The sequence below is a fragment of the Heliangelus exortis genome, chromosome 1 (genome assembly GCF_036169615.1).
Source record: "Heliangelus exortis chromosome 1, bHelExo1.hap1, whole genome shotgun sequence".
Lineage (NCBI taxonomy): Eukaryota > Metazoa > Chordata > Aves > Apodiformes > Trochilidae > Heliangelus > Heliangelus exortis.
In genome coordinates this window covers 180,670,431-180,692,922 of record NC_092422.1, presented here as the reverse complement: position 1 = coordinate 180,692,922, position 22,492 = coordinate 180,670,431, and the positions used below count along the sequence as shown (strand labels likewise).

Here is a 22,492-nt window from a genome sequence, read left to right as displayed (position 1 = left end):
TCACTTGATGAAAGGATACGGTTTCTGTAGAGGGCATGATTTATATTACCATTTATTCTTGGACACTATTTCTTTATGAAGCTATGCATTTTTTAAACTACTGCAAAACATGCTGTCTTGTTTAATTCTTTCTTTCTTTTGCTCTCATTGGCATAATCAGAGCAAAATGACTTTCTCTTAATAGAGCCTGACAATTCTGAATCTAACTTATTGCCTCTTTCTCAGCCTATCATCTCTATAATGGGACGAGGCAGTTGAGTTTAACAAATTCTTGTTTTATTACTTGTCTTATATCTTTAGCTGTTGTTATGCACAGTGGCATAAAATAGCTGATCAAATTGTGTTGAATAACATCACAAAATTGAAAGTTAGTGGCTTTCACAGTGTGAAACCAATAAAGAGCTGCAATATTTTTGTTCACATGACTGCACTGCTACTGAGTTTTTGGGAACCTTCTTATATATCTATTAGTATGCTCCATTTGGAGTAGAAACTTGTTATTGGGCTGTGTGATATCTACAATTAAAGTTTCAGTGTGACATAAGCGTATGATTATCTCATTTATCTTAATTGCATAGGCATTACATTGCCAAAATAAAACATGCATTTATAAAGTCAGAATACATTACTGAGGGCTTGTCAGAATATTCAATAACTTGTTATATCTGTACTTTGCCAACATAGAGTTTACAATATGCACAAAAAACGGTGTTGGGTTTTTTCTTAAATATATTGGTGGTGTGAGGACAGTTCATATTACAAAAGGAAATCATTAGGAAATCATAGGAAATAGAGATAATACTGAAAGTTTTGGGACATTCTAAAGAAGAAATTCAGTTCTATTTCTAAACATCCCTCTAGAGGTATGATTTGATTTTTCATTTTCACTGATGTTTTTATGAAGCATAGTATCTATTTCAGAAGAAGCTGATACAGCTAGAAGGTTCTCTTCACAATTTGAGACTAGAAAAGTTATTATGTTTTGATAATTTAGTAAAGCAAACAAGACTGGCTGGAAAGATACTACAGAACAGTTGAACAGCCTTTACATTAATTTACTTGTCTGGTTAGTAAGAAGTAAAAATGTTTTCTATGGTGTTATTAAACAAAAATATTTCCCAGGGATGTTTTTCATGCAAACATGCAAACAGTGCTGATGCTACACCTTCTCTCTTTGCCAGCTTGGTTTTCTTTGCTATTTTGAAATCTTTCTCCGAAGCTGCATCTGCTACTGGCATTTCTGTGTGGCAACTGTAGTTATTTATAGAGCAAGAGGATTCCAGAGGGAAAAAGCAGTGGTAAAAGTCATATTGAAACAAAGTATTTGGGAATGTCTTCCGTCCTTCTCTTGTAGAAACGATTAATGTCTGCAGAACTGAAAAGCTCCATTACTTCCACAGAAATGGAAAGATTAAGTGAGATGTGCAGAGTTAGGTGCACTAAATGTAAGGAGTCTGTTACTAAGTCAGGATTTGGGGAATAGTACCCAGCTGAACTCTCCATACTCCTCCTCATTCACACCTGGAACCAGAATAAAGATTTCAGTCACAATGTTTGGGTTCTCTTTTATAGAAACTTTTCTCTTTGCTTTGCTCTTTTACTGTTCTTCTGAAGGACTTACGTTCAGCTCACAGAGTAAGAAATCTTAAGTATTGACATGTAGCTGTCTATATGCCTATGGAAGTGTTTTAAAATCCAAACTTGAATTTGGTCAGCTTAATCCATAAATTTAATCATACCCTGGATATCAGCTATGTTTTCAGTACTGACAAACTGAAGAAAATCTTGGACCATCAAGAATGCAAATCAGAAAGAGAAATAACAGGACCCCCTTGGGCTTTTTCGCATTTACACAGAAGGCATCATCTACTTAATGCAAGCTAAAATTACCAGGACTTCTTTACAGTTGGTAGTAAAAGTCACTAAATAGATATGTAAATTCATCAAGTCTCAGCAGATGTGATCAAAAGAGAACATGAGGCATAGGCTGTTTGTCAGGCAGCTGTATTTCCCTCAACAACTGCACTGGAGTACTTCTCTGAGGCATACGAGCAGACCTTTGGGTGGTTTCTGGAGGAAGGGTTTCTGTCTCTGCACATGAGCTTAGAGCAACCTGCTCGTCACACATCTCAGCCTGAGAACGTCTGTATTGCCTCTATGAAGGAGTGACTAAAGCCCTAAAGGCACCCCTTGCTCCCGTCAAAGCTGAACCCTGGTGGAACCAGGGATTCAGGCATTCATGAAACAGAAAAGACTTGTGTAAATGTGTCAGCATAGTGATTCAAGCAGTCTTTTAAAAAATCATGAAAACTGTTGTAGTCCCTGCTCCTTCAGTGCTCATGTTGAACGTATTAATCATTGCATAAAATACAGAGGTTGTTCAGGCACTAGTTCTGATTAGAGAATTCATATGCCTGGGTAGATGGGATATATACAGATTGTGTGTTTTGCTATTGATTAGTGCTTTCAATTAATAGAAATCTTACATTTAATTTCCAAATTTTATTCATATTGAATAGTAGTATCTTTCTTTGTTAAAACAGTGCATATCTTAGCATGAAGGTAAAACTAGTGTGATAACCCTGTTTCCAGAGTCTTCCACAGATGCACTGCAGAGTTTTGGATCAGGCAGGGGATGAAATAGGCACTTGGCCCCAGCTCAGCCCAGCTCTGCCCAGGGTGAGCCCAGGCCGTCCCCAAGACCTGTGCTCTCAGCTCAGGGCAGAGCTTGTGATGCACTAGGAGTAGCAAAAATTGTAATAATTGGTTTGTAGTAGACAAAAGCTACAAGTAAGTACTTATATCTGTTTAATTATGACCAGAAAGAGACACTGAAATCAGTAGTCAATTTTCTGAAGGTAGTAGAGACTCATAATTTGTACTTGGGAGGTTTCTCTTTGGGTTATGAGAGCATAACTGAAAATCAAGCTACTATCTTTTTGCATCTTTCCTTAAAGTGATGTGCAAATATGGGCAAAAGTTCATAGGTAATTTGGTTCTCAATAATTAATCTTACTTTTCCTGATGTTCCTGTGTTGTGTTTATGTTAATTTTTTACTTTTTAACAAGTATCCTTTTTTTTTCTTTTTCTTTAATAGCGTGTATCGTTCTTTCAGGGTACTTATTTCTTTTGACATAAGTATAGCAAAAAGAACAGTAATGTGCAGGGTGAACCAGAAAGTGAAATTTAATCTTAGGTGTCACAAGTAAAGAATTGTAATTTACAGGAACATCCTTTTAGGTGGAAATTTCTCAAAACTAATTTCTAATAAAAATAATTAGAGACGCTATTGGAAAGCTTTACCTTTCCTGTTGTTAAAAGGCATCCCACCTGTCTTCAGTACTTATTCGTATTCATACCATATTCATTCACAAGTGACAAAGTATCATGTCTCTTCCTGGGGAACTCTGACTCTCTTTGAGTGACATGTTCCATACCAAGTTTTTTTGGCTCCCAATTAGCGATCAGACTGATGTGCAGAAAAAGTAACTGCATTGTTCTCAGGGAGAGACACATTATACATTGTCTAAAAAATTGCAATTATATATTCATCAACATTAAGTTTAACAAGGTAGACCTTAGGCTACACGGAAGTGGTTGGTGAGAAATTGTAGTTCAGTAGGACTAGTACTGCAGTATAGCAGAAATAAAGGAAGCCAGAGTAATCTGAATTTAACTAGCTGGATACACTGGTCAGTTGTTTCGTGGCATCTGGCTTCCAAGTATGTGTTAGGTGTTTTCAGCGTAATTTGGAGGTCAGGAAACGAACACTGAGAAGCATTGAACTTGAATGCTAAGAAGAAGGAGGTGTAGGAAAAAAAGGAAAGACTAACAGTCATGTGAACCAAGTGATCGAACAAGTTTGGAAAGGTGTTTTACTGCTAGTCTTGTTAATGTCCAAAAAGACACGTGAAAAAAAGAAAAAATTAAAAGTTTGTTTTAAACTTAACAGTCTAATCAAAGAATTATTTTTAGTCTAGAACTAATTTGTACTGGAAAAAAGAAAAGATGTGGAAGAAACTAGGAAAGGAAAGATCTAGATAAATAATGCAGTCGTTAAGCACACACTTCCCACTATCTATCCCTTTCAATGGCATCACATTCATCATTCCCATGCTTTTCTGAATCCAAAGGATGTTGGCTTCAGTTTTTGTGAGCCACCAATATCACGAGCACTTTGCTGTCAGACTCTGATGTCTGTGGTGGGTGTTATTTGTCCTGTGCCAGGACGCCTGTGATGTTGATTGGTTTCATCTTCATCACTCTAGTGTCCACTTGGGACTATAATTGCATGTTCCCTATAATACATTTCACCTTGTTTTTACTTTGTAGTCTGCAAATGCACATTGCAATCAAATCTATTGTGTATGGAGAGTCTAGCGTGTTGGATACTGTTTATGTTCTTTTTTTACACCAGCATCTGATTTTGTCAGTTTCCTAGGTCAGCATTCCTTTAACTGACCTTTGGTGATTTTTAACAGTCCTGGGGTCTTCAAGGATCCATTTTGTTACTGTCTCATGCTTTTATCACTGTACATTGCATCCTGAGTCCCTGCTATTGAGACCTCTGTTGTAGTATCTTGCCTGTATTCCTCTGTGTTACACCATTATGGTAGGGTAACAAATACCTCATTTTTCATAACTGCTTGTTATGCTGGTCTGTAAAAATTATGGGTATACCAGACCACTACTCATACAGAAATTAGACAGTAGTCACCTAAGCCTTAGAAAATCTTTTTCAACCAAAAAAAAAAGAGAAATTCAGAAAAAGAGTTTGACATAGTCTGACATCTGTCAGTCCCAAGGCCATGCAGAGGTAATGGCAAAGGCAGAGTGCCTTGTTGTAGCAGCAGTAATATAGTGCGTGGTGGGCTAGCAGGCTGCAGAGTTCTAAAGGGAGGGATAAGTCTATAAAGGAAAGGATGACAAAATGAAGACTTGAGAAAGGTTCACTGTTTCTATTGTAGAAATAAGCTGTTACTTTACTGCTCATATCCAGACTGTTTTAGTATTTTGGAATGTTTCCTGTTTGCCCCACTATGGTAAGAAGACTTTTGTGTTAAAAAGGTAGTAGGAAAATGTCTTCACTGAAACAAATACAGTAGCTTCTGAATCTGTACTGTACTCAGGTTGGTGGTAATTTTGGCTACAGTCATGCATGATTTCTGTCAATCAGCAAGGCAATTTATTTCAAAGTGTTCCAAATAATTATGACCTCGATGTCCTCGAAATTTTTCATGCAAAAAGTGAGCTAGAAATTCTATAGCGGATTTGATTTCTGTAACTTTTTACAGAATAAAATGATATAGTTAAATCAGTCTTTTCTATCCTTTTTATGGGTGTTACGCATAAATGCCTACGTACAAGAAAGAGTAAAAAATAAATAGTAGCTTTGCTTAATTAACTTAATAAATTCTAAAGTATGTATTAACTCTTGTAACATGCTATAATGGAAACTTATGGTTTTAATGTACCATATTTGTTCTTCAGCAGAATCTAACAGGACCCACTAAGGTAGATTTTAGATTAAAAAAAAAAAGAGAAAGTTCTTGCATCGAACAGATTCAAGTATGACTGCTCAAAAGATTTAAAGATTTTCAGAGTAGGAATATTAATAATCTCAATTTACAGCTGAGGGTACTGTGTTATAATTGGTTTCAGGGAAGTTGTCAAGCTTACTTTAATTCATTGTTTTTGGAATAACATCTTTGTGTTTCCATACTGAGAGCTTTCCCTCTCTCTGAGCTATTTCTTTAAAGCAGGTTTGTCGTCATATATTATGGGTCTGGGACCGTTGCCTGTGATTATATGATTGCTCATGAATGCTCTGCTAATGGTATTTTTCTGAAGAAAAATATTGACTCATTTGTTTTGAACTCCTACTCCACCCACATGTAGTAGTGTAGAATTATGTAAATTTTGTAAATGAGAAAAGTTCTACCACGTGTAATAATGTTTATTTAAATGTGGGTATCTCTTATTTGAGCTCGTTTTGAATTATAGTTATGGAAGTCCTGTTGCAGCACATGTGAAGATCTAGGCTGTTATGTTTGATCCTTAAATATTGTCTTACAAGATGTTGTATCACAACAGAATATCTCCAGTAGAAGACCTTTTGGTTCTAATTAAACAAACCCAGTCTTGTTTACATTTAGCAGATTTAGATTTACTGTCTTTATGAACGTTTACAACTTTTCATTTCAGTTTTAATTGCTATAATTTGTTTTATGAAATACCTAGACCTACAGAATTTATATTTTTATCACATCAAGACTGGCAAAAGTAAGACAGATTTTGTGATAATCTTGGCCTATTCAAGCATAAAATGTTTGGGTGAAGTTTCCATACTTGATAAGAATAGAATTGACTGTAGGTACATTAAACATATCCCAGATGTTGTAAACCACCCCTCCATTTGTTTCAAACTACTTATAGATAAGAAAGATTACATATATTGAATTTAAAGCCTTACCTTATTAAAAAGTGCAGGGAAGACTTAAAAATGCAACATCAACAACCAGAGAATAACACTCTAAGAATTTCAGCAAAAAAGAGATGGTTTTGGTCTCTTCTAGGACATCTTTTTATTTTTAGAGATTCTTTTTAATAGTGGATATCCTTGTGAAAAAATGGAAACCTAGCTAGAGAGAATGAATTACATACAGTATGTAATATTCCAGAAGTACAGTAACAGACATGCTAAGCTTAAATTAATGTGCATTTAAGCATCAGTGTAGGCAAAACTTTGGGGAACTACTGCAGAGACTACTGAAGTCTTACCATAGTAGCATTTTGAAAAAGCTTAAAATCTCTGAACAGGGTTGTGCAAGTTTGGAAATTCTAGAAAATAGTGAACTGAATGAATAGATAGAGAAAAATGGCCTCTGTTCTCAACTTGTTTTGTTTTTTCATTGCTAAACTTCTCCTTTGCTACATGGGCAAGTTAAAGAGTTGGTATTCCTAATTTTTGGTGTAGGTGTTCTTGTTTTTCATGATTTTTGCTATTCTTGACTTCTTGGCTTCAGTGAAGAATTATCAAGTCAATGAAAATCAGTTTCTTTTGGTCATCTTGGTTTAGAAGTTGAAAATATTTTGAAACTGAATTGCAGACTTTTTCAGAGATTGTCTTTTTATAGAATATAGGAATATTTTGGCATATAAATCTCTTCCATTTAACTCTACAATAGTTAAAAAGTTTACTTTTATCCTAGGAAATGTCTTTTTGATATATGGCTTTAGTGTCTGAAGGGAATCAGCAGGTATGAATCACACCAGGTGATAGAGGTATGATGGAGAAGATTGAAACAGTGATTAGGATTCTTAATTAGCAAGGATCTACAGACTATAAATTAGTGCCAGCAGAAGTAATTTAACTACTTTTGAACTTGCTGACAAGCATACCTCATTTTAGTAGGCAAATTTAGTCTGAAGATTAAAAGAAAAGATACTTTTTTTTGTGAAATGCAATACTGGTGTGTTTCAACATTCAAAGACAAACTCTTTTTTCCCTGCTATTATTAGGTGCTTCTGATTGATACTCACTGAATGTTTTTTCCTGTTCTGTTTCTTTTTTTAGGTATGTGCTATCTTAGCTTTATTTCTTTGTGAGGACAGGTCTAAAGGGTTTGGAGTCAGAGATACATAGGGAATAGACCTCTTCCTTATTTAGCTGCTTTTACACTCACTGTATGTGCAAATTTCTCCTGGGTCCAGAAAAGCAAAATGTTTTTGATAGATGTTCTTGGTCAGAGGACCCAGTGGGTTTTCAATGGTCTCTTGTGTTCCTGTTACTCTACTCTGCTCTGACTTAATATGAAGCTACTGGGCATCATATAGTTCGCAAATAAACTCTGCCTTGATCTTGAGCAAATGTTTTATCATTAAGGATCTCCAAGCCCCTCAGAGTTTTTTAATTACTTTAAATGTGATACTAATCCTCCTGATTCTCTCTGTAGTACTGCTACAGGAAACAGAGATTTTTTGTGATGTGGTGTAGCAAACAAATATTAGCATTTTCTTGGTTATTACTGTTGACTGTTTTTTCTCAGTCTAAGCAGCAGCTGGGCAGAAAAAAAAAATAATTCTTTTTCTTTTTTTTTCTTTTCTTTTTCTGACTAATAAACTTTCTGCATTCCTCCCACCCATTATTTCCCTCCTTTCTTTAGGAATATGAATCATCATTTGCTTTTCTTGTATTGAAACTGTACTGTAATTCTGCCATCTCATCTAACTATAGGATGTGGAAAGCTGTATTAACTGTATCATCTCTGATCACATCAGAATTACCTTTCTAGTACAATAGACTGCTACTTTTAATGACCTTGCAAGATGCCTTTGTGCATGTGGCACAATCTATTGTTCATTTTTTATTAGAGTCTTCTTGATGGACAATATACCGACACTTTGTTAAACCTGACTCTCAAGATGAGTCAGTTTTGCTCCTCCTCTCCCTCCTACTCTTCCTGACATTTCTGTATCAGAAAGTAATATTCTCTGACTCATTTTTTTTTAGAGATCAAAGGGATTTCAGTCTGAGGAGACCATATCCACAGGCATCAAACAGGAAACTTTCAGCATATTAGTGCAATTTATTGAACATTTTTGTGGACCCTTACTTTCTGGCTTCTGACAGCTTCCTAGGAAGTTTTTTCCTCTCCTTATCTGTTTTTGCTTCAAGAATCGGTAGATCTGAAAAGCCAAGTGCTAAGGAGACTGTTCCCTTTGATTAATAAGTGAATATATTTGCTGTACAGCCAAGAATGGAATATCTTGTAACTGTTGGCAGTGTTACTGAAAGAATAAGTATCCTCATGGAAGGTGGCAGAGCATAACAAGAGTTTTGATCAAGAAGAAAGAAGACAGTCTTAGAAGGGCTTTCAAGAGTTGTTGCATTACTGTAAGCAGCTATATATTTTCTTCTGGGTCCAGTGAGTTGCTGGAACTAAACAAGTCATCTTAAGGCTCATATGATTTTGAAACCAGACATTTTTTTAGTTGCTTGACTTCCTTTCTTCCTTTCTGGCAGAGCTGACCTGACTTTGTATGTCTTCTGATTCCAGCAATGTGGCGTGGCACTCTTTTTTTTTTTTTGCTCAGGAGGTTGCCGCTGCAAATCTGCATAAGGCAGCTCTTATTTTCCATTCTGAGGTGCTTATATTTGTACTGCTAAAGGAAACTAGAGCTTATCATATAAGACATTTGGGTAAGGTGAGTTCATCTGAACATCAGCAGTGAGAATAAATGTCCCCATGTGAGCATTTCCCATACAGGAAAGATAAAAAGCTCAGAATTTTAACTTCTTTAGTGGTTGTAGAGCTATAGCAAGTCAATGATAGTCTTCCTTCTCCACTGCTACTCCTGTAAAGGAGGTGCCAGGGAAATATCTGGAGCACAGCATTCTCTGTCTGCCTCAGTAGTTGTGTCATGACTGGATGTCATTCCTGAGTGTGACAAGTAAAAGCATTTCCTTGTGTAGGCCTTGTGTTCTCTGAGCCTGGGACAGAAAACACTTCCTGCCTGCAGCTCATCAGGGATTTGCTGCATCCAGTGGGTTTTCAATGCTCCAGAAAATCTGGCAGTCTGTGTAGATTCACAGATTTCACAATCTGCTCCTAAGAGCCAAAGGCTACCACCACTTATCCAGGACTTACTTCTTTCAATAGTTCCAGCCATTTTAACGTGACATTTTACACCTCTTTTCCCCCCCAAAAATAAAAGGAAACAAACAAGCAAAACACAAATATTGTCCTCAAATCTTCCTTGAATTCAACAGATTCTCTGTGTTCTGACTACAGAATTAGTCCCTTGACACACGAGTGGAATATACACAGGCAATAATAAAATATATTTGAAAGTTCAGCCAAGGTTACCCAGGGAGACTCTAGAGCTTGTATGCAAATTTTAGAGAGCATCAAGAAACTTCCCAAATTTTCTGCTTTTCTGGCTGGTTTGGAAAAAAATGAGTACCATCTAAGGTAGATTTCTCTGTAAGTAGAGATGTAGTCCTGAGTGACTTTGTGTGTGTGTAAGGGATTGCATGTAATATTCATGAATATTCATGTCTATATAAAAGGATGATTTAGCATTTTTTTTTATGACAAGTTATCTTCCATTGTAATACTTAAAAACAGAGTATTTGGGAAGACAAGGAATCTTCATTAACTCTTTAAATAAAATAACTATGCAACAGAAACTTCTAGTAGGATGGTACAATTCCAGAACAGGAATGTTGTGGGTTTTTTGGTTTTTTTGTTTTGTTTCTTTTTAGGGTTTTTTTTGTTTTTTTTTTAAAATATATACATAGAAAAATCACAGATATATATAAACGTGTAAATTATAATTATTATAAGTTATATAACCATAAATCAACCCTATAATTATAAGGTATATAATTTATATAATTATATACTTGCAATCATGTATAAAATCTTATACATATAATTTTATTCATAAATAAATGTGAGGCATATTCCTGTCTTTCTTTAGGCATCTTATACTTACTAATTTTTTTTTTTTTTTTTCATTTCTAATTTTATGCAGTCTGAAAGCCATTCTGTGTAGGGACACCATTTCAATATTAATTTTGGTTTACTTACAGTAAAAGTGAAGTTTATTGGATTCTTTGTATTACCATATGATTAAATGGATACTGTGCACATGAAGGAATATTAGTATAATAATGTGAACTACATAATTTGCCTTATTTTATCAGGGCCTGTTGAGTCAGGACAACAAATAATGGCTTTAAGACAAAAGAGGATACATTTATACCAGGAAGAAATTTTTTACAGTGATGACAGTGAAACACTGGAACAGGTTTCCCAGAGAGGTGGTAGATGCTCCATCCTGGAAACATTCAAGGTCAGGTTGGACAGGGTTCTGAGCACCGTGACCTAGTTGTAGATGTTTCTGCTCATTGCAGGGTAGCTGGAATAGATGACCTGGAAAGGTCCTTTCCAACTCAGACTATGATGCTCTAACCTAAGTCAGAAGAGAAGGAACATTTTCCAGATAAGCATTTTAAGCATGGGCCAACTTTATTAAAATCGTGAGGCTTCCGTGAATTCAGCTCTGTGAACATGAAAGTTTCACTGCTGAGAATTTGCCTGGTTTGATTACTCTGAGCACTGCTGGAGGCTGCTTCCTCTGAGTCAGGAGGGCTTCAGCTCCCGCTCCAGGGCTGCGGCAGAGCTGTCACTTGCAGGCTGACACCTGCGTCCCCTCAGCTGCTGGGATGGGGCTGCAGCTGGGCCCTTTGGAGGCAATGGGGACTGCTGGGACTCTGCCAGAGCTGCACGGTGTCCTCTTGCTGATAGGAAGGGGATAAGTTCTTGGAGGATGTGGACTCTGCCTGCTCATGTGGAATGCAGATTCAGTTTCTGCACTGGCAGGAGCGCTGTGTCTTGGAGCCAGGGCTGGTATTGGGTTTCATACCTGGTGCAGCATTTTTGTGTCCTTTGGCAGACAGCAAAGATGAGGGACCAGCTTTCTTAAGCAGCAAAACATCACTGTGTCTTCTGGCACACAGTCAAGACTTGATTCTTATTGGCTTTGAAGAAAGGGAAGAAGGGGAAGGAAATCTTTTAGTGCTTACGTTCCCATTGACATACTTAATTTGTAGGTAGACAGAATATGGCTCCTGCTGTTTATAGAATAATAATACCCAACACCTATAAAACACATTATTATTTTTAGTTGAAAATGGCTTAGCTTCTCCAAAAGACTGAAAAGAAAATTAAGGACTGTTGAATATATGTTTTCTGAAAAATACTCATTTTTTCCTCATCTTCTGTAAACAGATGCTTTGACATGATTTTATCATAAATTTTTATTGAAAATTTTATGTCTTCCCATTTTCCTTTCATACTGCTATATATTTGTAGGGTGCCTAAAACATTGCTGTATAATAAAATTAAAAATCTGTGAAAAAAATATCCCCCTCCAGCAATAATAACAACAACAACAACAATCCCTTAAATCTGGATATCTGGTTGGGGAGTTGACTGCACTTATGAAAATTGAGAGTTGTCTTTGTAGCAAATGATGGCTGTGAATTGCTTTGGCACATTGTCTTCTGTGTACAATGTCATTAGTTTAATATTTACTATGCTTCATTAACGATATACAAGTTGCTAAATGACTTAATTTTCATAAATGGAAGTTATCTGTGCATAATTTTAACAATTAGACATTTTACTTAGAACTTTGCTCTATCTCAAAGTCAGTGAGAAGAAATTGACTGTTAATGAGAAAGCCTGCTACTATTAAGAGAGCTATTTAATATAGCTGAGTATCTTTCTTGAGGCCCAAGCAAATGTTGAAGCTAGTGATAATAAAAAGATTTTATATTTATTGGTAAATAGTAGTTTTTCTCAATTAAAACCCCAAACAACTTAATATGTTGAAAACCACGTTGCATCAGTAATATTGTTTCCTTGATGTAGGAGTTACCTTCTTCTGGTAACATTTCATGTTGCTAACATGCATGTTTTAATAAACAAAGCACAAGCTCTGAGGTTTAAAGTAGGTGATTACAAACACACTTTTCTTTTAGATTTATTATGTATGTATCTGCAGCACTTGTCATGAAATATGGGGATTTTTCTGCAAGGAAAGATGCCATCTTTGGATAAAATGATCTCAGGGTGAAATGCAGTAACATTATTCATGAAAATAGAGCTATTCTTAGCTCTGTTACAAATTGTTTTTATTAACTAAGTTCTACCAGTCAACACATAATGAGTAACCTATCATATATCTTGTTAATAAGTAGAACAAGTACCAGTTAGAATACAGAAACTTTTAATTTCTAGCCACACCTAAGTTTATCTTCTTATAAAGCAGACCAAGTGCTGGTTGGAATCACAATGGTTTGTGAAGCTGTGGATGGACATGGCCACCTTGAGTCAGATGTCAGGAAGGAGTTTCTATGTACTAAAGGAATATCTTCTAATTTGTCCTGCAAAAATTGATGAGGATATGATGGACAAAATAAAAACTGATATAAAATAAAAAGAAAATGGCTAGATAGGTCTTAGTATTCAAGATGAATGTATACTACCAAAAAATACAGTAATCAATAATGTGAAAAATGGGAGAGTTATGGTGGTTTCAATAATTCAAGAGAGAAACTTATCTTTTTAAAATGAGTAATTTTCAATTTACTATTTCTCTTCAAAGCATCATTTATTTCTACTAACCTCCAGCTGAGTTACAGAACAAGCTTAGGATAAGCTCTAAGGACTGCAAGTGTACCAAGTGCCTTTGCTGAGACACTGTTTCATACTTTGTATATGAGGCTGTATTAATACTTGGGTTCAAATAACTTTTAAAGGTCTTCTAATTGGAAATTAACAATGTTAAAGACAATGAGTTCTCATATTTAACATATGTAATTTTCTGGTCATTGTTGAACTATAGTGAGATATTTTTTGAATGTATGGTTTTGGAACTTTTTTCATCTTTCGCCATCTAATGCAGGGGGTGCACTACCCATGGCAGGGGTGTTGGAACTAGACAAACTTTTATTTCCCTTTCAACATAAAGCATTTTATGATTCTCTGGACATAATGCAAGAAGGAAAATGTCCAAACTGGTACTTGCAAATATCTAAGACATGTGGGTCTTAAATGGCTGCAAAACATTTTGAAGAAGGATAGGCTTATAATGGAACCTAGAAAATCATGGTATCACTGACATTTAAATATGAGTCTGTGTGCAGAATCCAAAGTATTTTGTTTCTAAATTTGTAGGCTTAGTTGTAATCATCCTGGCTTAGCCCTTCAATAACTGCTGTAAAAGATGTCTCACCTCAAAAAACCCTCTTTCTGATTAATGAAATATTTCATTAGCTACCTTTAAGTGCTTTAATGTAGAAATTTTTTTTAAGCAAAGTAAACCAAGGAATGAGTTAATGGAAAAATGAAGCCGTCATCAGTACACCTTGGCTCTCAGACCTAAAAATCCATCACTATGAAAAAAGCACTTAGCTTTAACCCTCCCATAGGACTATTAATTGCATGGAACTGAAATTTTTTCTTTCTTTCTTTCTTTCTTTTTTAATTTCCTTCTTTCCCCCTACTTCTTTCTTTCCTTCCTTCCTGCCTTCCTGCCTCTCTCGCTTTCTTTCTCTCTCTCTACCTCTCTCTCTCTCTCTCTTTCTTTCTTTTTTCCTAGAAGGACCACTTGAAGTTTGTGGTAAGCTACTGGTTTCTTGAAATTTACTCCTTTTTGTACCCTGTTGTTATTGTAGTTGACCTTATTATGTCTTCCATTAGCTAGATTTACTGTACTTTCCCTTGTCTAGTCAGTCAAAAGTGTGAATGCAAAATTATTTTTCCCTTTCTAGTATGCTGAACTTGCTGATGGCTCTTTCTTCCTTTCCTGTGCTATGAGCTTCTTCCACTAAATTCCTTTTACAAAAGCCTCTAATTCCATACTGCTTTCCTTTTGTGTAAAAAAGCTTCTCTACCATGGTCATCTCCTTGGGCTGCAGAGGGGCAACATGCTTCACCATGGTCCTTCCCAGGGGCTTGCAGGGCAATCTCTGCTCCAGTGCCTTGAGCACCTCCCCTCCTCCTCTTCCTCCTCCTTCTCTGACTTTGGTACCTGCAGGGTTGTTTCTCACACTTTTTTTTTCTCCTCACTCTTCATTGGTCTCTGGTTTTTTTGTTCCCTTTTTAAATTACATTTTCTCAGAGGCACTGCCATCATGGCTGAGGGGCTTAACTGTGCCCTGTGAGTTGCATCTGGTTGGGACCGGCTGGAACCAGCTGTGCCTGGCCAAGGGTGGCTTCAGCCTCTCCTCACAGGGGCTGCCCCACAGCTGCCAGTGCTGCAGCATCAACCCCCTGTTCAGTGGACCAGAACTGACTTTGTCTTATAGCTCAGTAAGTGATGTCATCTTTCCTTCTCTTCTTTCCTTTGTTCCTGATGCATGTTTGTAGGCAGTTATCCAACTGAGAGGTGGGACAGGGCACTGCATGAGATGGATGTTAGTGTTAGTTCCTGTGCCCCTGGAGAGAACAGTGGCACTGTGATTCAACTACCACAGTGATGGGAGCATCATGCTACATGTGAATGTACATATTGTACAGTAAAGTCTTAATTTTGTTCTTCAGTTTGTGAGCTGATAGTGCTGAAAGAAGTTATCCCGAAAGGCTTTTCAGATAACGTCCCTCTACAGTGTAGTGCTGCTTTGGAAGCTGCTGAGTCTCCCTTGCTTGTCACATTGAAGTAACACTCTGCTGAAGACTTAGCATCCTGATTCATAAACAATTTCCAGCCCTGACATCTCTGATGAAATAAAATTTAAAGTTGCTTTCTTATTGAAATGCAAACCAAGCACTGGTGGGAGAAGAAACCAGAAAAAAACCCAAACCAACCAACCAAAAAAAAACCAACAACCTGTCTTTGGTCCTTGGAGTATCAATTGACTTTTGATCCAGTCAACTATTTCTGCTTTCTGTAAGAATTTATTTTTGTCTTATGTAGAAGGACATACGCTTGACCCTTGAGGCAGATTCAGATTGATAAAATCCTAATAAATTTCATTCAGTGGCATTTTGAGCCTGTCTGAGAGTGCTAGATTCTTATGTAAATATTTTTAAAGTTTTGGGTACTAGAATGAGAGTAAGCACTGCAAATTGAGTCTGGTCATTGGGAGGTGTTAAAATTTATCTGAAACTGAGTTGACATCCTGGACCCTTACTTATAAGGCTATTTGAGGTTCTTGGGGCTGACATTTTGTGTACATTCTTAGTAATTTTATTCAGACTTTGCTATCTAAGTCTCATGTGCCTGGAAAGATACCAATTTTTATTTTCTTAACAGTGACTAATATGTACTATTATTTTGTGTACAGTAGATGGAATTGAGGACCACTTGTATTTTCTTAATTTTTTTCCCCCCCCATGCATCAGTTTGCAATGGTAATCTCTTCTTCCACATCCGCAAGCTGTTGAACCTCAGGGCAGGGACTGGAGGTAATGAAGTCCCTCTCACTGTAGAAAGGATGAGATTTGAGACCACCTTGAACACCTGGTTGGTTGTGACAGTGACTTTAATACACATGAATCCACGAGATCTGATGAGAGGCATCCCAGGGTCCTGAGGTAACTGCCTGACATAGTTTCTAAGCCACTTTTAATCATATTAAGTTATTGCAGCCAGGCAACGTTCCCAGTAACTGGAAAAAGGAAACATTTTTTAAAAAGAGGTAAAAGGAGGGCCCTGGGAACTCTCTAGCCTGGTAAAATCATGGAACAGATCCTCCTGGAAGATATGTTGAAACCTATGGAAGACAGGGTGATGTTCAGAGACATCCAGCATGGCTTCACCAAGGGCTAATCATATCTCACTAATGGACTGGCTTTCTACACAGTGTTGTCTCCATCAGTGAACAGGGAACAAACTACAGATACCATATACTTAGTCTTGTTACAATGGGTCCAGAGGAGACCCATGAGAATGTCCAGAGGGCTGGAAAAGTTTCCCTGTGAAGGCTGGGAGAGTTGGAGAAAAGAAGGCTCTAGAAAGACCTTATTAAGGCCTTTCATCACTTAAAAGGTGTTTATAAGAAATACGGGGAGAGACTTTTTACCAGGGCCTATAGTGACAATACAAGGAGCAATGGGTTTAAATGGGAAGAGAGTAGGTTTAGATTGGATGTGAGGAAGAAACTCTTTGATGAGGGTGGTGAGACACTGGAACAGGTTGCCCAGAAAGTGGTGGATGCCCCCTCCCTGCATGTGTTGAAGATAAGGTTGGATGGTTCTACCGGAAGATCACCCAGCCCATGGCAGGGACCTTTGATCCTCAAAGGTCTGTTCCAGCCTAAACCATTCTATCTTTCTGTGATTTAACCTCTGTTTTTTTTATAACTGTATCTGAACAACTGACAAGTCATGTTATTTTAGTACTTAAATGTTACTGTGGTAGATATGAAAGATACAGTACTTTTGAGAGGAGTGTAATATGAAACATTTAGTAAAGTCTGAATATATTATTTCCTCATAGTGGTATGCCATTTAGCCTTCTTTTCCCAGCATTTCAGTTACTGGCATAATACTTTAAAAAAAACCATTTAAAACATTACAAAAACATTTTTCTCCATTTATTTCTTGCTAGTCACTTATCAATAATTTTCTTCTTATTTATATGTTTTGGTAACCATGGTGAGGGAATAATACATGAATTGCAATCACTAGAGTTGCAAATAAGCCTGTATCTTAAAAGGAAAATGGCTTATATTGAAGACTACATTTTTAAGGGTATTTTTTTTTTGTGCCTGTAAAATGTATATAAATAAATGCACTCATATAGGTGATACTGTTCAGAAAGAAAAGAAGGAAAAAATTAACCCCAGTCTTTTAGCTACTTAAAGCAGTGATGCTGTAGTCTCCCCCTCCTTCTTTATTCCTTCAGCATGGAAGGAATTTTTTAAATGAGTAACGCTTTGAAAATGGTGGCTTAGAAAAAAAGAATTCCCTTCATGCATCTGTATTATGACAACACAGATTTACAGGTAGCTTAGTATCTGTGTGCATCCTTCAACATTCAGATTTCACCTCAGAAACTGAACAAATCAGCTTTTATTGAGATCTGTTTAGCAACAGAATGAAAACAATAACTTTTCTCTAGAATTAAGTTTTAATCAAGAATAGTTGCTTGAATTACTTTCTGTAAACTGCAAAGCCATGCTTCTATCAAACATAAAACACTTCTGTCTTCCTCTCCTTTCCCTTTTGAATATCAGTGCTAGAAAACAACAAAACCATCTTTAATAAATATTCTCACATTTGGAATTAGAATTAGGTGTTCAAATTCAATTTTAACTATAGCATTTCTTTGACATTTTATTCCACTTATTTGCTTTTTTCATATGTATGCTTGGTGTAGTATTTAAATAATATTTTTTTTTAAAAAAAGAAGGTAAATTACTTTGTATTACTAAGAAACCCATCCCAGTTGATCATTGCATATAATATACTGGTAAAGAAATATGTTCATTATTCACGTTCCAGGAAGACTCAGTGATTCTAAAATTGAGTAACCATGGAAACACAACTGGGTAACATAAAGAAGGAAATGCAGGAGCAAATTTACAGTTAGTCATTTAATCAAAAGTTATGTGGATTCTGTTTTTACAGTGAAACTGAGCTTTTTTGTTTAACTAATCTCTTATCAGGATAAGTGTTTGCAGGTATATTTTATATACATATGTATGCATACACCAAAAAATACATATACATGAAACATATTTGAAGTAACTTTTATTTACTTACATTACAGCTTTTGTTTTCTGATCTTTCTTTCAATTCAGTAAATTCTATCCAGAAAGCTTACCATTCAATTTGTTTCATAAAACTTTCATTTTCTAAATTAGAGTTTGAGAATTCTTCCTGAGTTATAAATTCATTTTAAAAGGCAAATTTTTAAAGCACTATGTGATAGAATACTCTGCTAGTCAGAGCATTAGGAGGATCACAGATGGATTATTGGACAATAGTGGAATAAAAACATTACAAATGTAAGGTAAAGTCAGTTTCTTGTAAAAGCATATGTTGTTTTTAATGTGATAAACTGCAGAACTCTTAGGGTTTTGTGTAGTACTTGGCACACATTCCTGTGCCTGTCTTTTATATTGCTTATGGTTGTGGAATGAAAACATGTATTTGCTTTTTGAGAAAAGTATGCCCCAGGTATTTCTGGACAATGCTATTCATATAATGACCTACTGGGTAATGTGTTCTGCTCTGTATGTCATTGTGAACCTCAGTCTACTGTTTTCTCATAACATTTTTAATTCACATGAGGATATGCCTCCTGTTATGACAGAAAATGTGTGAAGTTCTGAGGTTAAGAGCAGCAATTTTAAAAATTATTCTTACTTTTTCTCGCTATCAGAGGCTCAAAATCTTCTTTGCCCTAATTGCTTAACATAATTGATATTATGAGGCTTAAGATTTTGAAATGTGCATTTTGTGACTTTCTTTGGGGTAAGAGTGTTTGTCTCCGTGTCTCAATTCAACATTAGCTGGGAAGGAGGTCTTTCTTCCTGCATCCTTTTATGCCCACATTTACCTTACTTGTCTTCTCTTGTCACATAGAGGAAATGAAATAGGAAGCTAAGTCCCAAAATGTATTCTCTTGGTACTGGTGAAACCTCTAAAATGCATCAGATGTCAAGCTATGCCCACTGTGAGCAATTTGTGAAGAAATTGCCTCAACAGTTTGATCACAGTCAGGCTTTTATTATGAAAGTAGCTGGCATAGAAAGACACCTTTAGAAGTTTGAAAACAAGCAACACAATGAAGCAAAAATGATAAAACTGAGTAGAGCACTGGCATAGTACTGCTGCTGTTCCTGGCAGTAACTGCTGCCTTCAACAATCGTCTCTGACTGCCAGGACTGCCTCACTACAGGGAAGTCATTTCTGTTGGTTAACTTTCATTTTAATATCAAAGAAGAGTTCAAGACAGACTCTCATGTGTGAAAAAACTCTGAACTTTGGCAGCTTATGTGTGTCCATATAATGGTCTTAGAAAGCCCCTTTATTTTTAAGATGTACCTAAAGGAGCACTTTATCCCATCTGGCTCCATAGATAATTTTCTCTGTGTTCTCAATAACTGTTGGTGACAGAGCTTTCTGATTGAAAGACTATAGTCAGTACTTCAAGCAAGAAAAAAAAGGAAACAAAACAAAAAAAACCAGAGTTAAGTAGATCCGTACTGTAGCGTGTGACATTGCTGCTTTCTTCCCTGAAGTTTCGTTGGTAGGGGAAACACCTCATTTTCAGTGGACCAGTCTGTGCTATGGGAATAATAAAGTGCAGGTACTGTCTTAATTGCCCATAATTTTCATAGTGAAGATTTATATGCTCATACTTGCTATTGCCTTCATCACACTGAATGAAGTCCATCATATGTCTTACCCTTGCAGTATTCTGAAGTTCTGCAATCCTGAGACAACAAGCTCAGTATCTTTGTGCCTATCGCTTACAAGCTGGCTCATGTGCTTTATAATATACACATATATTATATGTGGGGAGGCACATATTCTGGTAAGATCTAGATCTGACCTGCCTTCTGGCTTAAGACAGAGAAGTGTCCTCTTTTGCCACCTCTCATGGTCATTTATAGGTATGTGAGAAAGTATAAAATACTATCACGATTTAAAGTTATTTTATACCTGTCATGCTTCTATAGCAAAGACTGGAAAAATATGAGGCAATGGAGTATCAAGCAGTTGGTATTTGTGATCTCAGACCTTCAGTGTTGTAGGAAATTCAAAGTTTAAAATGATGACTAAAACCTTGGAAGGAGCTAAAACCTTTCATGTTTAATTTTAGTCTTCTAATGAGCTTTCAGAGGTGAGGACCAAGAAGCACTCAGAATATCTTGAAATTAAAGTTTGATCTGAGAAATCATTTTTGTCTCATGAAGGCATCAGAACACTTCCTACTATAATTACATCAAGGAATAAATTGCTGCATTGTTACAATTCTAGAAATAAGACATCTTTAAGACACCTTACCTGTATGGAGCTTGAACTTAGACCTGGATATATTAAAGAATATATGGGACAGAAACACCCAAGAATTGGATCTCTGTTAATTTCTGCAGCTTTTTAAACATTATAATTTTCTAAATTTAAATTATTTGGTTTCCTTTTTTGAAACCTGTGTTACTTACACTTTAAGATTGTTATTTTTTAAGATATGTGACTGGTAGTCTGGAAAAATATCTGCTCTTGTTTTTACACATTCCCTCTTTTTAAGAGTGTCTCCTGAAAATGTAATGAAAAGATGCCAGCCTGGAGTGTTTCTTATATGTTGTCACGCCCCACAAGGTGGGTGCAGCACTGTCACATCTCGCAAAGTGAGCACAGCTCCCCAGATGTGGGCGACAAACTGAAAATCATGTCCCACAGAGTGGGCATGGGTAGAGATCCCCCTGAGTGGGGTCAACCCAGGGAGATTTGGACTGGACTCCCTTGCTTTCTAAACTCCTGCAGAGAGGAGCCTGGGTGCGGCTGGGCCAAATCCTCCTCCTCCTCAAATTAATCTCTTTTAACAACCCTTTCGGTGAGATTAAATTTTGGGAATTCTCTGCGTGGTACTCAGGAGTAGGGTTATTACCCAGGAGGCTAGTATAAAAACACAACTTTACTTAAAAGTGAGTAAGATTATAAAGCATGTCACATTACAACTAGGAGAATTATAAAGGAAAGTATTTTCAAAGTAGTGGATTGAAATTTAGCAAAACTTAAGGAAGTTGTCAAAACCACAGGCTACAACTAACAATACTTCACAAAGCAATGGGTAGTAAAACTTAATAAAGTTAGAAACTATGTTACCCACATGTGCTGAGATAGAAACAGAGAGAGAAAGAGATAAAAATAAAGATAGGAAAGATATCACCACCTTTGGATCCAGTGATGGTCTAGGTAGGAAACTGTGGTCCTTGGATGGTGGGCACACATCCAGCATTTTGAGTGTGCCTCTTTTATGCCACCTGACCCCACCTTTTTTTTGGGGGGGGGGGGGGTTTAGCATATCTTGTGCAGACAGGTATTCAATTGGGCCTCTCCAGATGGGATGAGTGGTCAATAATCTTTATTTCTCTGCATGCACCCTCTCCAGTGGCTTTACCCGGGGCACACACAAGATGTCACTCTGCCTCCACAGGGTACAGCTTGCCTGCCCCTGTCCCTTATCAAATGAGGACAGTGTCCTGCCTGTCAGGATGGCCATCAAATGGAGCTCCCCTTGCCAGACCAGTGTTCAGCTTATCGGGATAGCCACTAAAAGAGGGGCTGCTCTTGCAAGAATAGGGCCCCACTTATCAGGGTGGTTACCCACATGGAGGTCTCTCCTTGAGGGAAGAGAGTCCAGATGGCTATTGAATGAGGCCTCCACCAGAGCACTATGTCCATTTTGTCAGAGAGGCTGTTTTGAGACAAATATTCTTTTTGGGATTCTACATAAATACATTAACCTCAGCTTCATGTTACCTGTTAAAGTCAACGAGATGAAAACCATTCTGTCTTCCTGTCATAATGGAGTTCAAAATATAATCTTGTTATGGTCAAAAGAGAATGTACTACATAGAGAGATACAAGAACTTATTATTTTATTAAGTCCAGTTACAAAAATACCAACACTTATTATTTTATTATTAACATCCTTAAAATGGTTATAGGAATGGTTTTAGAAAAACCCTAGTGTCCACTGTCTGGTGCTGTGTTCACCTTTTCAGGCTCATTTTAGGTCCTCAGGCTGATGGTTGATGGCTTCTCCCAGCTGTCAGTGGGAACGGGTGCACAGTCACCAATCTGAGGTCTTTGCTGGGTGGGGTGTGATGTTCATGGGGGGAATCCCCTCCTCTTCAGTCCTGGGACCTGCTTGGCTTTGTTTGTGTTTCCTTGCCCTGGGCTGCTGCCTTCTTGCTGCTCTGAGCTTGGGACACACCTTATGGCCCTTTACTAG

General features: G+C 36.9%; 1 protein-coding gene and 1 long non-coding RNA gene across 4 annotated transcripts in view; both read left to right on the top strand.

Moving 5' to 3' along the window:
- Positions 1–22,492, top strand: part of TAFA5 (TAFA chemokine like family member 5) — a 402,285-nt gene that overhangs the window by 144,215 nt on the left and 235,578 nt on the right. The gene's annotated exons all lie outside the window — the stretch shown is intronic.
- On the top strand, positions 14,130–15,568 carry LOC139791519 (uncharacterized). The gene is made up of 2 exons (XR_011723954.1): positions 14,130–14,197; positions 15,121–15,568. It is a non-coding gene; the product is annotated as an uncharacterized lncRNA (long non-coding RNA).